The sequence below is a fragment of the Polyodon spathula genome, chromosome 1, assembly GCF_017654505.1.
Source record: "Polyodon spathula isolate WHYD16114869_AA chromosome 1, ASM1765450v1, whole genome shotgun sequence".
In the NCBI taxonomy this organism is placed as follows: domain Eukaryota; kingdom Metazoa; phylum Chordata; class Actinopteri; order Acipenseriformes; family Polyodontidae; genus Polyodon; species Polyodon spathula.
Window position 1 is genome coordinate 35810382 of NC_054534.1, and position 15178 is coordinate 35825559.

The 15178-nt window shown below is 37.2% G+C and overlaps 1 long non-coding RNA gene across 1 annotated transcript in view; it reads right to left on the minus strand.

Annotated features, from left to right (window-relative positions):
• Positions 1–8438, minus strand: part of LOC121318052 — an 88191-nt gene extending 79753 nt beyond the window's left edge. The window contains exon 1 of the long non-coding RNA XR_005950572.1: positions 8309–8438. This is a non-coding gene — a long non-coding RNA (uncharacterized LOC121318052). The remainder of the gene's footprint in view (positions 1–8308) is intronic.
• Positions 8439–15178: the final 6740 nt, after the last annotated feature.

The window sequence follows — 15178 nt, forward strand, 5'->3', positions numbered from 1 at the left end:
CACATAGAACATTGAAATGCCTTTTGCGTTTTCCTCTGTTTTCATCACCCCCCTTGACAATTATTACATGTTAAATGTACTGTGTACCAGAGGTGGGCAGTATCGAAAATATGTATTTGTATTACATTTGTATTTAGTACTTTGTAATGCAAATGCTAATGTTAATGTTAAAATATTTTGTATCGAAAATATACATTTGTGAGTAGTTTGTTATTCATTTTCATAAACAAAATACCCAAGATACAAAGTTTTACATTGCTACTATGCTTTTCAGAGCTAGGTTTATACTTTTTCTTTTCCTGTATTCCAGGACCATGGGGCATAATAAGCAAAGGATCCTTTAAGAGCCTCAGTAAGCACATTTGGGATTTTAACATGCAAAAAAGAATAAGATCTGAAGCTATGGTTACTATGGGAAGCTATAAGATATTAATTTAAATAAGAGGGTAATTTACATTGAATAGCCTTACATACCAGAATATACCAGTACTTCAATCTGCGTAAAGCCAAAGAAGTCCAGCCTACCAAATCGTATAATATACAATGATGAGTATTAAATCTTGTATTTGTAATGTACCTCAATGCTGCATGATATAGCGAGTCCAGTTTACCTAAAGTTGATGGTGATGCAAACCTATATACTACATCACCATGTTCAATTCCAAAGACTTTAAAAAAATTATTTTACTTCAAAAACATACAGCTATGTCAGATCAGCTGGCCTTTAAATAAACCTATATAGTATTTCCTTGTGATACAATACTGTCAGTATTCAATAAAACAGTGGTGTTAATAATATCAGTTCATTATTATTAATTTGAAAACTCGGCGCCTAGCTATGGAGCCAGTTGTGTATTTGAATGGTCCGTATGTATGTGTGCACGATATATCGTGTGGTCTCATCTGCTGTCATATCGGTACATACTGTGGCAACACCAATGATAGCAGCTAGTCAGAGTAATGCCATTACTAATGGTGACTGTCCATCATTCTGCATTATCGGTTGGCTGTTGTGTGCAGTTGCTATATTGGTAGTGAATGCACAGACGGTTTTGTGAGGCACTAACAGATTTGCGAATTGCTCAAAAAACTGCTATATTCTAATCTCTCGCAACTGCCTTGTGCCATTTTGGAATATCTCTCATTTTGTGCCAAAGCACAATTTTTTTGCGAGGCACAAATTTAGCGAGGGGATTGCGCGAAGATTGAAGATCAGGCCCCTAGTCTTTCATTGAGGAAAATATAATATACTGCATCCAAATGATAATGATTCTATACATACTCCCTCTTAGTAATAATAATATGCTTACAATTGATGCAAGACCACAAATACGATTCATAGACCACAGGAAATTTCAATCTACTCCCCAAGAAAAATCTAATTCATTGGTTAGCATAGCATAGATGTAAACCTTATAATTAAATTACAGAACAACTTTCATAAAAAGAATAAGCTTGTCACCTTAAACTAGTTTGCATTAATACTATGTTTATTTACAAGTATGTTAACACATACACTCTTTCTGGAAATAACTGCACATTTTTAACTATCTGGAGATGTAACACATCAACCACACATAGTGTAAGAAATGAAATGCAAGTTAAAGCGTTGGAAGCACATGTCATAAAGTCATTGGAAGCATTGAAAACTCCATTTAAGCTTCTCAAAATATGGACCACTTACATGTCATTCAATTGCATAAAAAATAAATGCTCACAAACCAGAGTTTAGTCTGCATACAGCTATGGCCATGTGTGACGGCATAAAAGGGGATGGAGAATCGCAATCTGTTCCTTCACATTGGTGTGTTTTGACTAGAACCAAGAAGGACTGTGAGAGACCCTGTGAGAAACAGTATCGTGACTGTTTTGTTTGTTTGTAATTGTCTTGTTTGTTAAATTACCAGACAGCTGTCACCTATGGCCAGCACAAAGCCGGAACAGCACCACACCTATTGTCAGTAAATAAACTATAACCCACCACGAGCACTATTGTACGCACCCAGGACTGGTGACCATGTATGTATTATTGTTGGACAGATATTATTGTTTATTATTTGGCACTGCAATCCCGTTGTTATTTACCCTGTGCAGTACATACTGTTGTGTATTGCCGGGGGATTATTGTTTGGTCTCCAGGCCTGGATATTACAGATAAAAAGATTTCCATTCCGGATTACAATTATCTCTGTCTGCTTCATTCACACACTGCATCACTCCTGCACCTGTATCCACTCACCCACTTGTTCACCATCTTCCAAAGGCACTCCAGCACATTTTTGCTCTTCTGTTGATTTTGCACACTTGGTTTTTCCATTGCCAAAACTAACTGTCCTAATTATACGTGGTTATTGACTTCTTCAAGCTTGATCCCATTGATTTCAATTTCCTGTGGAGTGGTATATTTATTGAACATGACTTGAGTGGTCTTCAGTTTCATTTTCAATCCTGCTTTGATGTTAGCCTTGTGTAGTTCTTGTATTCTTGTTGGTAATTCTTCTTGGCATGTTGTAAATATGAGGATGTTGTCAGCAAATTATAGGTGATTCAAATAGGCTCCATTGATCTTCATCCCCTTATTTTCCCAATCCAGTGTTTTGAAAATGTCTTCTAGGGTGGCCATGAAGAGTTTCGGGGAAATTGTATTTCCTTGACAATACCCTTTTTCAATCTTGATTTTGTTGCTGTTTTTATGGAGTTATTGTGGATGTTGCATTCTTGTATATGGTACTGATCAAGTCTCTGTACATTTTCTCAATTCCTTGTTTTTTTTCAGTGAGCTTAATACAGATCTTGTGTAAACAGAGTCAAAGGCTTTTTCATAGTGAATGAATCCCAAGCAAAGTGGTAGTTCGTACTCGTTGCTGGTTTGAATCACTTGCCGTACAACTTGAAGATGATCCATGGTGCTACTTCCACTCATGAATCCTGCTTGCTCAGTTGATTGTGTCGAGTAAAATGTATCTTGAAGTCTCTTGGTGAGTATCTTGGGAAAAAATTTGTAGATTGTAGGAAGTAAGCTAATTGTTCTGTAGTTCTTGAGGTCTTCTTTATCTCCTCTCTCATGTAAAGTATTTACAGTATTTATTCTTTCTTTTGCTTAATACAATCTTTAAGAATACATGACAGTTCTTCACCTCCTCCTTTCATGAGGTCAGTCGTTATTCAATCTTCTTTCTTGTCTTCATATGTTTGCTAGAATGTTTCACTTCTTCCATTAGAATGTCTGGAACTTCTTCCTCGGGTTGCGTTTTTTTTTGTCTCGTCTTCATCATATGCTATGTTGCTCTTTTCATCTTGATATAATTTTCTGTAAAAGTCTTCAACTCTTTAAAATCAATTCACGGTTCTTGCTGACAGTCCTGTCTGCTTGTTTGATTGCTACAATCTGTTTTTTTACAACAATTAGTCTTTGTTTTGCTTTCTCATGCTTTGGTTGTTTTCAATAGTTTTCTGTACTAACCTACAGTTGAACGACCGTATATCCTCAGTAATGCACTTTCTTACTGTCTTGCAGAGCTCAATGTATTCAATATTTGACTTCAGAGCTGGTGTCATTTAATTTCCCTTCTTTTTCTTCATGAGGTCTTTTGTATCTTGCTTGATCTTCTGGTCGCATTTTGTACTCTGTGTTTCAGCAATGTTTTTTGCTGTTTCTGCAGTTACTTGCATCACTTCCCCATAGATTTTGTTTAGCTCGATTGCTTCATCTTTTTGCAGATCTTGATGAGATCTGTCTATTCTTCAGTTCCAGTTGAAACACCAGGCTTTGCTTCTGGAGCATTTCTATGTTGATTGTGTTGGATTTCGTCATCACAAGTTTTGCTCTCTCCAGTGCTGTGTTAGATGTATTTTGCATCTTACAAGTCTGTGGTCACTTCCTGTGTTAAAATTGTTTAGTTCTGAGTCATCTTGACGGTGTGCTTCTTGTTTGGGAGTAGGTAGTCAATGTCATTCTTCACTCCATTGGGTCCTCCCATGTCCATGTGACAGAGATCGTGTTTAAGTAAGATAAGTGTTTTGTGTTGTCTTGTCTGTCTATTAACTGTTGCTACTTGTCATTATAGATGGCTAACTATCCACAGGTGGCTGCGGAGAGAAAGAGAGGAGAGGTACATGGCGCTCATCAAGAGGATCTGCATCAGAAACACACCCCAAATACCAGAGGGCCTGTGATGGTACAGTACAGGCTCAGAAAATGACAACAGAGGATGACCCGGAGGGATACCAGGTTGCCACATCTGCGTCATCGCCTCGGAAATACTAGGCTAGCCAGCTGAGCACCTGCTTAATCTGGGAACCCTAAGCAGCCTCCCAGGCCGTGATCGAGAAAGAGGCCAGCCAGTACGACCTGGTCAAGCAGGCCATCCTCCGGCGTCACGGGGGAAACGCATCGGGTGCAGCACTTCAGGGAGTACCTGCGGACACCAGAGTCCCGCCCCAGGGTGGTTGCCCAGCGGTTGTGCGACCACATGGTCAGCAGCGGGACAGATATGTAACCCCAGGGCCTTCTGCCCCTTCTGTCTATTCCAGGTGCCATCCTACAGGACATACCACCCGACTGTGTTCCTCTGCAATAAAGTGCAATGTGGCAGCATGATATCTGGCATCAGAAGCGGGTAAGAGATGGGGAAATAGTCGGGAGGAGCCTTGTATCGTTGATGTGGTTGTCAGTATAATGGGTATCCATGAATTAGTGGACTCAGGGTGCTGGTAGGCTTTAACTCGGACAGCTCTCTTGGGCGGTGTGTCAGGTGGTGATCTCCTGCGCCGATACAGCGTCACTTCATAGTGGGGGTGGTGGAAAGGCTACCACACCCAGTAATTCTGGGCCGGGACTGGACAGAGTATAAACAGTTGCTTAAAAACGTAAAAGTGGCAGAAAAACAAGGGGAAACGATTGGTGAGATTTTTCCCTTATAAGCTGACTTGTTTTCATCCCTTTTTCGTCCTAGAAAAACAAAGAAAGAGAGATGGATCGCAAAATGGGAAGGTGCATCAATGAGACGAGGTTGAGGTCTGGTGGGAGAAAGCTCGGCTGGTATCAAATGGCAATCAAAGGTACGCAGTGTGACCGAGAGGGCAAGGTTACTGAGCCATCCAGCCCCTCTCAATATAGCGGATGTGTGGGACCGAAGCACAGACCTGGTGTGGGACCAACAAAGCGACCCCACACTGGTGCACATTTGGGGACAGGTCTGGTCTATTGAAGGTAAGGATGTTGAAGGTGCTGGGGCGCTAGCGTTTCCACACTTCATTATCAAGGAGCAATTATTGTATAGAGTGAACCCTATCACAGGCCCAGGGCAGCCTGTAACACAATTGATGGTTCCCCAGTCTTATTAGCATTATATCCCTTTTGCATGACACCTGGGAGCTGATAAAACTAGGAAACGCCTATTTGCTTGATTTTATTGGGTAAGACTTCATAAGGAGATGTAAAAATATGTAGCCACATGCCTAGACTGTCAGCGAGTAGCACCGGGTCAAGTGCGCCCTGCCGCTTTGGTCCCCTTTGAATTCACATTGCAATAGATATTGTAGGCCCTTTTCTACCTTCTGACTCCAGGTATATGTATATATTAGTAGTGGTAGATTATGCAACATGATACCAGGAGGCAGTTCCATTGTGGTCTACTAGTGCAGCTGCAATTGCTAAATAATTAGTGCAGATTATGTCTACAGTAGGGATCCCCAAAAAGATATTGACTGATCATGGAACTAACTTTTTGTCTGATGTTACAACAAGTATATAAAATATCAAAAATACGCCCCATCCGGACAATTGTTCATCATAAACAGACAGATGATTTGGTGGAACATTGTAATCGGACCCTAAAGCAGATGCTGAGATGATTTGTGAATGAAGAGCAAAAACACTGGGCAACACTTTTTTCCTACCTGCTTTTTGCAGTGAGAGAGACAGGGATCTACCCCTTCAAGCTATTGTACGGCCAAAACCCAGGACTAAGGTGAATCAATGATATTGGATGTCAGGTACAAAGGCAAAATTGCTTGACAACAATATTAAGATGTCTCATAAAGGCAATGGCGCTACAGGATGTGTGTGTTTCTGTTTTGAGGAGTATTATACACTCAGTGTTGGTAGTACACTGTATTATGTTAATGTTGTTGGTATGTAGTAGCCTGTTAAGAACAGTCGTTTGTGTGTTTTTTCTTGGTAATTTCATTAGATTTAATTTTGGTGAAACATGTTCTGAGTGTACATATATCGCTGTTTGTTTCTCTCCCGTAATGCTTGCCCAATTGAAAGGAATGGCTGCTGACCTTTTGGCAGGTGCTTCTGCTGCTTTGTAAATTGGGGGTTGGACAGTAAAGGACAATTTCCTGCTTCCTGAAGTGTGCTGTGAAGCATAACCAGCCTGCCAATATCATACTTAGAGAGAACCAAACAGACTTAAGGGTAACAACGATCCACTGCCAAAAATGTAATTAACAGAACTAATTTGCAAACATCCATAGTCATGGCTACTGTTCTTCCTATTTGCATGCGCCCCTATATTTAAATAGAAGAAATAGTTGAAAGGTTAATTGCAAATGCAAGTGTAAGCATTTTTGCATAATCGTTTCCTATTATAACACGTTTTGTTGCTTTCTAATTAAAGCCAAATACGAGCATAACAGTTTTCATTCCTGTTTCAGTAATGTTTTTAAGTAGAACAGCACGCTATTAGAATATGATTTATTTACACCTTAGAACAAATGGTGCCATATTAGCATATTAAAAGACTTTGTTCCACGGCCAGTCTGTAATATAGCAATTGAAGAATAATATTAAAGTAATGCAGTGATTATAACTGCCCCCCCACCACCACCACCACTCGTCATATTCCAAAACATCCATAACTATAATTCTACTGTAGTGTAAATTTATAGTTATTATGTGGCAGAAATTGAGTATCAGTAAAATAACCCATATAATTATAATTTTTAGTGCAGAGAAATGCATCAATATTCCTATTTCACACAGCAAACACCTGCAATTGCATTTTATAAACCCCACCAGTCTCTTTAGCTATTAACTTTTCGTGTTTTAGCTGATAACAAGTTGAACAAGTATGTATAAAATACAGTGACAGTCATTTCTACAACATGTTGCTAATTTGGATCGGACTCCACTATGCACTGGTTTATTTAGGCTGCCACTTAAAGAGCAATTTGATATTGTTATGAAACATCTGGATTTTCATATCCACTATATTATTTGTGGTGTTCAGATCCCCTTTATATCATTATTTGCTTCAATCATCATTGAAACTCATCTATGGCCTCAGTAGAGCTCTCAGAATCATGTCTAACCTCAAAGTACATCTGCTGCACAAGAGTGTAATCATTTAATCTGTCCCCTTGCAACAATTATATATGTAAACATCTATAGTACTATAGTAATAAGACATTTATTTAGAAAAAAAATGTTAAACTTCTGACCAATCAGTGTCATAATCATTGTAATTTCCAACTATTTTCTTTTTTAATGTCTGTGCCTTACAGCCTGTGGAAACTATTACTCCAGTAATAATCCCTGATAAACTAGCTCATTGCCTATAGCTGTCTGCTTTGTCAGTTAAAACTGATGGAAATTAAGATTAGACAAAAAGGTCACTGAATTTCAGAAACACAATTCTCAGGGATTATTATTATTATCAACAAAACAAAAACACATTATTTATGAATTCCTGGCGCTGTTAAGAAAGTGCTGTGATATAACTTTAATGTTAACTGTAACCCTGTACACCTGTATTATCTGACACCATTATGTCAAATCTACACTGGTAAAGTATAACAGGCTTTACTAAACAGTACTAGTGGCAGAATAATGGTTAGTACACCACTTTTTATGTTGGTTTTACTGAGTCAATTTCAATTCAAGCAGAACTCAAGACTAGAGATCCCCAATCATGGTCCTGGAGGGATATTACGTATAGGTCAGGGGTGGCCAGCAGGCGTCTCCTGAGCCGCATGCGGCTCTTTTGTGGCCAAAATGCGGCTCTTCGAACTTCACATATATTTTATTACACAATGAATAAGTTATTTATTTATTTATGTATTTATTTATTATTTTTTAATATGTGTATTATTTTAACAATAAGTCTCCGAGTTTTTCTGTTACATAGCAACTAACTAGCAAATCATATCCACCCATACTTTACTGTGCATTCGGGACGCGAGTTACAGAAGCTTGGAAACCATTAACTTTACTTGGCACAGGAACGGTTTTGCTTTGTTCATAATAGCAGAAAAAAATAGCGAAAAAGAAAATCTGAAGATGAATATTGAATCTTCTTACCGGATATTTTGTTCAATGCAATGGAAAACTCCTGTGCCTTCTTTGCCAGTGCCCAGTTGCATAAACATCCTATTATTAAGTATTTTACTTGTGCCACACTTGTGTATTTTTCACTTAGCTAGGGGGAAAACTTAAGGGTGTTGCACAAAACATCTTAACCACTCTCCTTAGGGAAAACATTTAAGTATGCATGGACTATTTAAGATTTCAACCAATAGGCGAGTAGCTTACTGTACTCTGTAAACCCTGTCTCCATGGCAACATATGGGCAGTTAAGGAAAACTAAAGTATGGCTGATTTAAAAAAAAAAAAAAAAAAGAAACCCAGCTAAATAATACTTATGGAGGAATATAATAAACGAAAACAAATAATAACAGGCAAACTATGTCCGAATATGACAACTGCCATGAAGCAGAATTGGCTGAATGTAACTGAATGTGTGAATGCAAGAAATTTAACGGTAAAATCGTAAGTGCTCGAATTTATATATATATATATAGTATATATATATATATATATATATATATAATATTATATATATAATATATATATATATATCTGATTTTAAAAACATGTACACAAACAATTAAACAATTTGTATGGCTGTGTTCGCGACAAAAGTGAGAACAGTATCTTGTATTTAGCAGAACCATTAATCTCACTTAAGATGTTATGCAAACGGCCAGATGTGTTTATTTTTATTTTTTTATGTATACATTTCTATAGTAATAAAAAAAAGCCATCAGTTGCTGCTGCTGTATTTGAAGAACAGGGAGTAAATGTGATTTCTCCTTGTTTGGGCTTGTTAATCTGCTTCCAGCATTATACAGACATTTAAAAGACAGTATTTCGGTCAAGTCAATAGTTTGTTATTAATTGCTCGTCATCCATTATATCCAAAGGATTTTCTCTCTGCATATCCTTCTGCTAAGTGTGGATCTGTCCTCTTCAATTTCCAAAAACGCTGCCATACCGTTATTTGATTTAAGGGGTCTCAATAGAACATTTACGTATTTTCACATAGTTATCCCCTAAAGTCGTTTTGTGCAACGGTTAACTGACTTAAGGGAAATACTTAAATACAAATATTACTTCAGTAGAACATTTGGGAAAATTAAGGGGGTTATTTCACTTAAGGTATTATGCAACTGGGCACTTGCCTTTATGTCGCGGTTGAAATCTTCAAATCAGCAGCGTTATTTCACTACAAACCATGCCCGCATTGACAAATAATTTACAAAAGATTCTGAACTGTATTTAAAAGTTAATGCTAGAACCGCCACGATAGTCATGCGTTATATATGCTAACTTCCATTTAAATATGCCGTTTCTGCGATACAAATGTTATATATTATGTTCTTTTATAATACATCTTTTGAGTTTTATCTGAAAGTTTGTATTTCATTTTCATATCGGAGCTGATTAAAATGTATCAGTCATGGCTGCTGTCGGTAAAAAGCAAATGGATAAACAGACGCAAATGTTGACAAGATTTGCCAAACAATCTGAGACCACGACTCTAGCCTACAGTGCCTGGAACATTGGCGTGCAAAAAAAAAACCTACTCCAAAGGTGAGTTTGGGAAAACTTGTCTTAGGGATGTTATTGCTATCCTATGTCCAAACAACAATCAACTGCAAAAGCAAATTTCAGAGCTGCAGCTCTCACATCACATGGTAGAACGTATCCAACTCAGATCTAAATAGTAACATTGAACTACAGCTGCATTCAGAACTCCAACAATGTGCGTAGTAAAGAATGCCAAGTCACTCGAGTACAGATCCTGCCTGTATGTGGTATAAGAAAATAAACGATAGTTAGCTACTCACCCAAATAAGAAACAAAAACAAAACTATGCTTTTATATATACAGTGAAAATGTATTTGTGTGGATATCAATAGTACATATGTACTGGAAAAAATAAAGTTGAGGTAAATAACAATAATTTATCAAGAAATCATCCTGGAGTTCTTTAAGTCTTGCCATGTACTATACATCATGTCACATACATGGCTAAAATTCAGGAAATTGGTTGTTTAGTGGGGCCTCGCAACGTCAGTGAAGTATTAAATGGACTTGTAGTTGTTTGTACTCACATGTGTGAAAAACAAACAGAACAAAACCTACAAAAGGAAATAGTTTTTAGCAGAAAAAAGGGAGACTGTTAATATTAAAAGCTAATTATAGGTAAGAAAATGTTGTTGCTTATCTTTCCTTTAAACTCTTTTTGGTACCAAATTATTGTGGCATATCATAGAGGGGACCGGTAATGTTGCTAGTGCTTATAATTGGTAAGATTCCTTTTTTACATTTTTTTTTTTTTTTTTATAAATATGTGGTTATTAGTCCTTTAAAGTTAATGTTTGTTTATTTTGTTGAACAAAATTCACTTTGGAAGATTAAGAAAAACAAGAACAATTCTAAAGAAGCAGCTGTCCCGTTGTATCATGGGCACAAGGATTCTTTTATACTAAACCTGTTTTTAAAAACAACACCAGAGGTCATTTTGCAGGACAATTCTTAAAATATTCTTCTGCTTGGCCATATGGCAGTATGGTATCCACGTTATTACAGGCACAGTACAGGCAGGTTAGGGATTTCTGTGTGTGTATGTATAATTTGGGTTATTAATAATAACTCATTTGAATGTGAATTTAGAGATAAGCAGGTATCATGCCATGATGTTAACTAACACCTTCAGGTCTATCACTTTCTCTTAGGTCTTCTCACTTCAGCGTAATTGTGAACCTCCCCAGAGAGGCAGTTCTAATGACCCATTTACAGAGAGGCTTCTAAATTAGATTTCAGTGTTAATTTCTTTTTTAAGGTGCCATGAGACTTTAACTCTGGGGCTCATATCATTCCATTATAAATATTACATTTGTGACAATTAATAGAACCAATTAATTAGGAGAGATCTGATGGATTAGTGACCTAATAGACAGCAGGGGAAGCATGATGCGGAAATCAGTTCTGTTAAGAAGGCACGTTACGACAATGGAAAGGGTAATTGTGAGTGTATTCAATTAATGAATTACTGTTCTGACAAACAAAAAATGGGATTAGTTTTCATCACCTTCAGCTCTGCATTACAAAACACGGCCCCTTATTTGCTCACCACCGGCAGTTGTTATTTACTGTTTCTGATGCATGGAAAAGATAATCCAATCCCTAAGGACTAATACCAAATGCCATGGGTCCTCCATTATGGAATGGTCTTCTCAACATTATGTCCATTTTTTTCTGTTTATTCCCGTTTCTATCATTTCTCAAATAATTTGCATGAAAACAAAATGCATAATATAACTACAATCTGTATCCCCAGGATTTAAATGGATTTATGATGCCGCTATCTTTATAACATATTGTAAAAAGTACAGTACAATGTGGCCTTTTATACCGTAGAACAAGTTATAAGGCAGAATTGTTTCCCATTTGCCTCATAGTTCCCTTCCACTAGCACTTTCATTCTCGTTAGAAAGCGGGACAGAAATATCTCAGTCTCCTAACTATGGCTCCCAACTATCACTGTATAAAAGGGGAGCACTGTAACCAATAAAAAATGTGGAGAACAGTGCAATTATATAATCCCTAATACTGCAGACAATGTAAAAAAAAAAGTGTTTCGATATTTGTTAATTTTAAGAAGTCCCTATAAGGAAAGTGGTGCCATAATTAAAATGTCCAAGAGACTGCAAACTTTTCAATAAAATTTTGGTTCAGATAGGCAAGTGCACTGTTTGTTGCGATTTCTTAAAAAAAAAAAAAAAAAAAAATTAAGTGAAAATGTTGTCAAGATAATTATATAGTGCTGCTGTCAGTTTTCTTGCTAGTTTTATTAGATTTATATTATTTGCAAACTTTGTTGTTATTTTGAGTACTGTATGTTCAGTATTTTATAAGCATGTTGTTTGCTGCCCTTGTGTTGTTAAATGTGTTGCACATTTTGTAATGTTTTACCAAAAATAGCATACACCCTTTTTGTGCATACATTATTCCCCAGCTCTGTGCCCCAGTACCAAACTACTTCAACAGGGAATCAAGACTACATAATTGAACTTCTACTATGTTTATTGTCCAATAATAATAATAATAATAATAATAATAATAATAATAATAATAATATATTTAAATGAAGTTAATCTTTGAAGCAGCACAATGTATATAATCATTACATGAGCCACAAAGCTAACTCTTAATGTTTCAAGGGTGAGTCAACTGCTTTACCTACAAAGTCAGCTCTTTTAAAGTGAGCATTGATCGCCCTAAAGCACTTGTGCATCAGGAAAATTAAAGGGTTAAAATATGATTCAGCCATGTAATGTGTTAGCCAAATAGGAATTAACTAACGCCTGATTACTTTCTTGAAACCGATTGTTTCCGTATGTTTGAGGACCAAAGCCAAGGCATTCAGCAACATTTGCAAAGAGAATTGTTGTGGAACATCAGGAGTTAATACCCAACTCTTGTGATAAACTGCGGTGCTCACACAATGGAGACTGAATGTGAGTAACACAGCAGATGTTACCATCACTTACAAGCATGCCGACTGATATTGATTATTAATGGTATTTACAGAATGTCTGCTAATGAATGATATATTTTAGCATTTGTACCTCAGCACCCAGATATCACAGGTAATGCATAATGCAGTGCAGTGAGTACCCACGTTGTGCGCCACTGCATGGCTCCAGTTCTCATCCTTCCATTGGATTATAAAATGATCAGCGGTTTATTATAGTGCTCTTCAAATTCCAGTTTGAAAAGTAAATTAAAGATAGTTGACTGTCAACCCTTGTTCATATTACTGGGGATTCTGCTTCATGACCATTTGTTGTTATAAATATTACCCAATGCAAATTTCAACTGTATACTTTATTGGCTACAAAAAAAAAAGTGTTAAGTGTAGACACCAGTATCCTCTTCACACCTCATGGTCCAATGGCATGCATCTAGTGTTTTACAGCATGCTGTTCAGCATATTTCTTTTTGCTCAACATATCCCTTTTTATCTTTAATTCATTTTGCTGAGGTTTATGAAATCAATCAATCAAATATTGGTTGACTTTTTTTAAGGTCTGTAATGAGTGTGGTTCTTCAAAGAAAAAAAAAAAAACTGTAGAAAATGGTTGCACAAAATACATGAAAATACTATCAGAGCAGCATACAGTAGGTCCATATGAAGGCGATGGTTATGGGGAAATGGCAAAATTACAGAAAAAAATAGTACAGTAATTGCGTATTAAAGTACTATGTGCATACCCAATACTGACAGATTAAAGGTTATGTACAGTTACCGCTGTAGCAGTAAGTATTACTGTGCAATGTGTGCCCTGTAACTTAAAGGGTAAACAATTTAACAAACAGGTACTCGTTTGTTGATCAGACAACCAATGTTTGTCCCCCAGCAGTTTCAATCAGAGCAGATCCCTTCTATAGCAGTAAAGTACTATACTGCTAAGCTAATCTCTTTGTAGCATCAGTAGCAGGTAGTAAAGGAAAGATATACAGACATACAAGGCAGCTCCTAATGCACCTTCCTCTCTGATGCTGTAATCAGTCGTGTTATTTTAATATGTGGCAATATTTCAGCCTTTGATACGCAGATGGCATACTAGTCTGCACTTGGTTTCCAATGGGATTTAAACCTGTGACCTCACAAATGTGTGAGAGAAATATGTCAGCACTTTTTCACCAAGCGTCTGCCTTATGAATAATAATACTGTGAGGTATAGTTTGACAGCTAGGCTACACGAAGTGGAATGTAATGCTAATTTAGAGAGCTATACCTTATACAGAACAATCAAAGCTGGCTTAGTTCTGTGGAAAGTTTCCAAAGAAAAAAAGGTAACTAAAGGCTGATCACTGTCATTGAGCTTGTTGGAATCGTTGCTACATTATAGACATCCATCATGGAGGCAGTGAGTGGTAGAGAATTATTTAAAACTATTCTTTTTGCCAGTTTCTATCAAAGGCACTTGTTTTTTTCAGCACAAAAGCAAAAGGGTTTCCCTTAAAGTGATAGGGATCCAATGTATGAGAAATGAATCTCCTTTTAGTGGCTGATCGGTTAATAAAATGACATCAGCATAAGACACATACTTACTTCTCTTCTACAGAGCTTGCTTTTCAGTTGAATGGTAAGACAATTGTCTTTGGTTTACAGTGCTCATCCAACCCTTGCCTTTCCATTCAATTCAATGGGTTGGATACTGTGAGGCGAGAGTGTATTAAATGGAATGTCCAGACAGTAATTTATGTGTACAGAAATAAAATAATTTATTTTTATTATCTATACACAACAAAATAATTAAATAACAAAAGAAAACAAAATGGTGTGAGGGAAGGAGTGCAGGGGTAAAATCAAAAACAAACCGTGATGACTCGTCTTTAATTGTCTTCGTGGCGACCCATACATAAACAAAAAAGACAAAAGAAATGTTAGTGTTTTTTTGTTTTAAAAATCCCGCTGCACCAAACCAGTCTCTCCCTCCACCCGTTACTCCTCCTATTTTACTTTCAGACCAACCCCGAACACAGTAGTACGTTCCCTTTAGTATGTAATGTCCCGCCTCTGTAGTCAGTGGAACACCAATCCCCAACTGACAAGTGTCCTTATCCTTCACTTGACTCCAGTGGCTTGAATTTACATACTCGTACTTCCGCCCCTCACCAAGGTGCCGCCCCTCAAAAGATGACTTTTGCCATGGTCACGAGATCTTGGTAAGGGAAGTCCCGAGTTGGTTTGATGCCATCTACTGTCGGGAGGCTGAATCACAGACCGAAATCCCTTTGACTCATCACAGATACCAATTCATTACAAATACCACTACAGTATTATAAAATGACTTAACATTCCCTGAATCACCA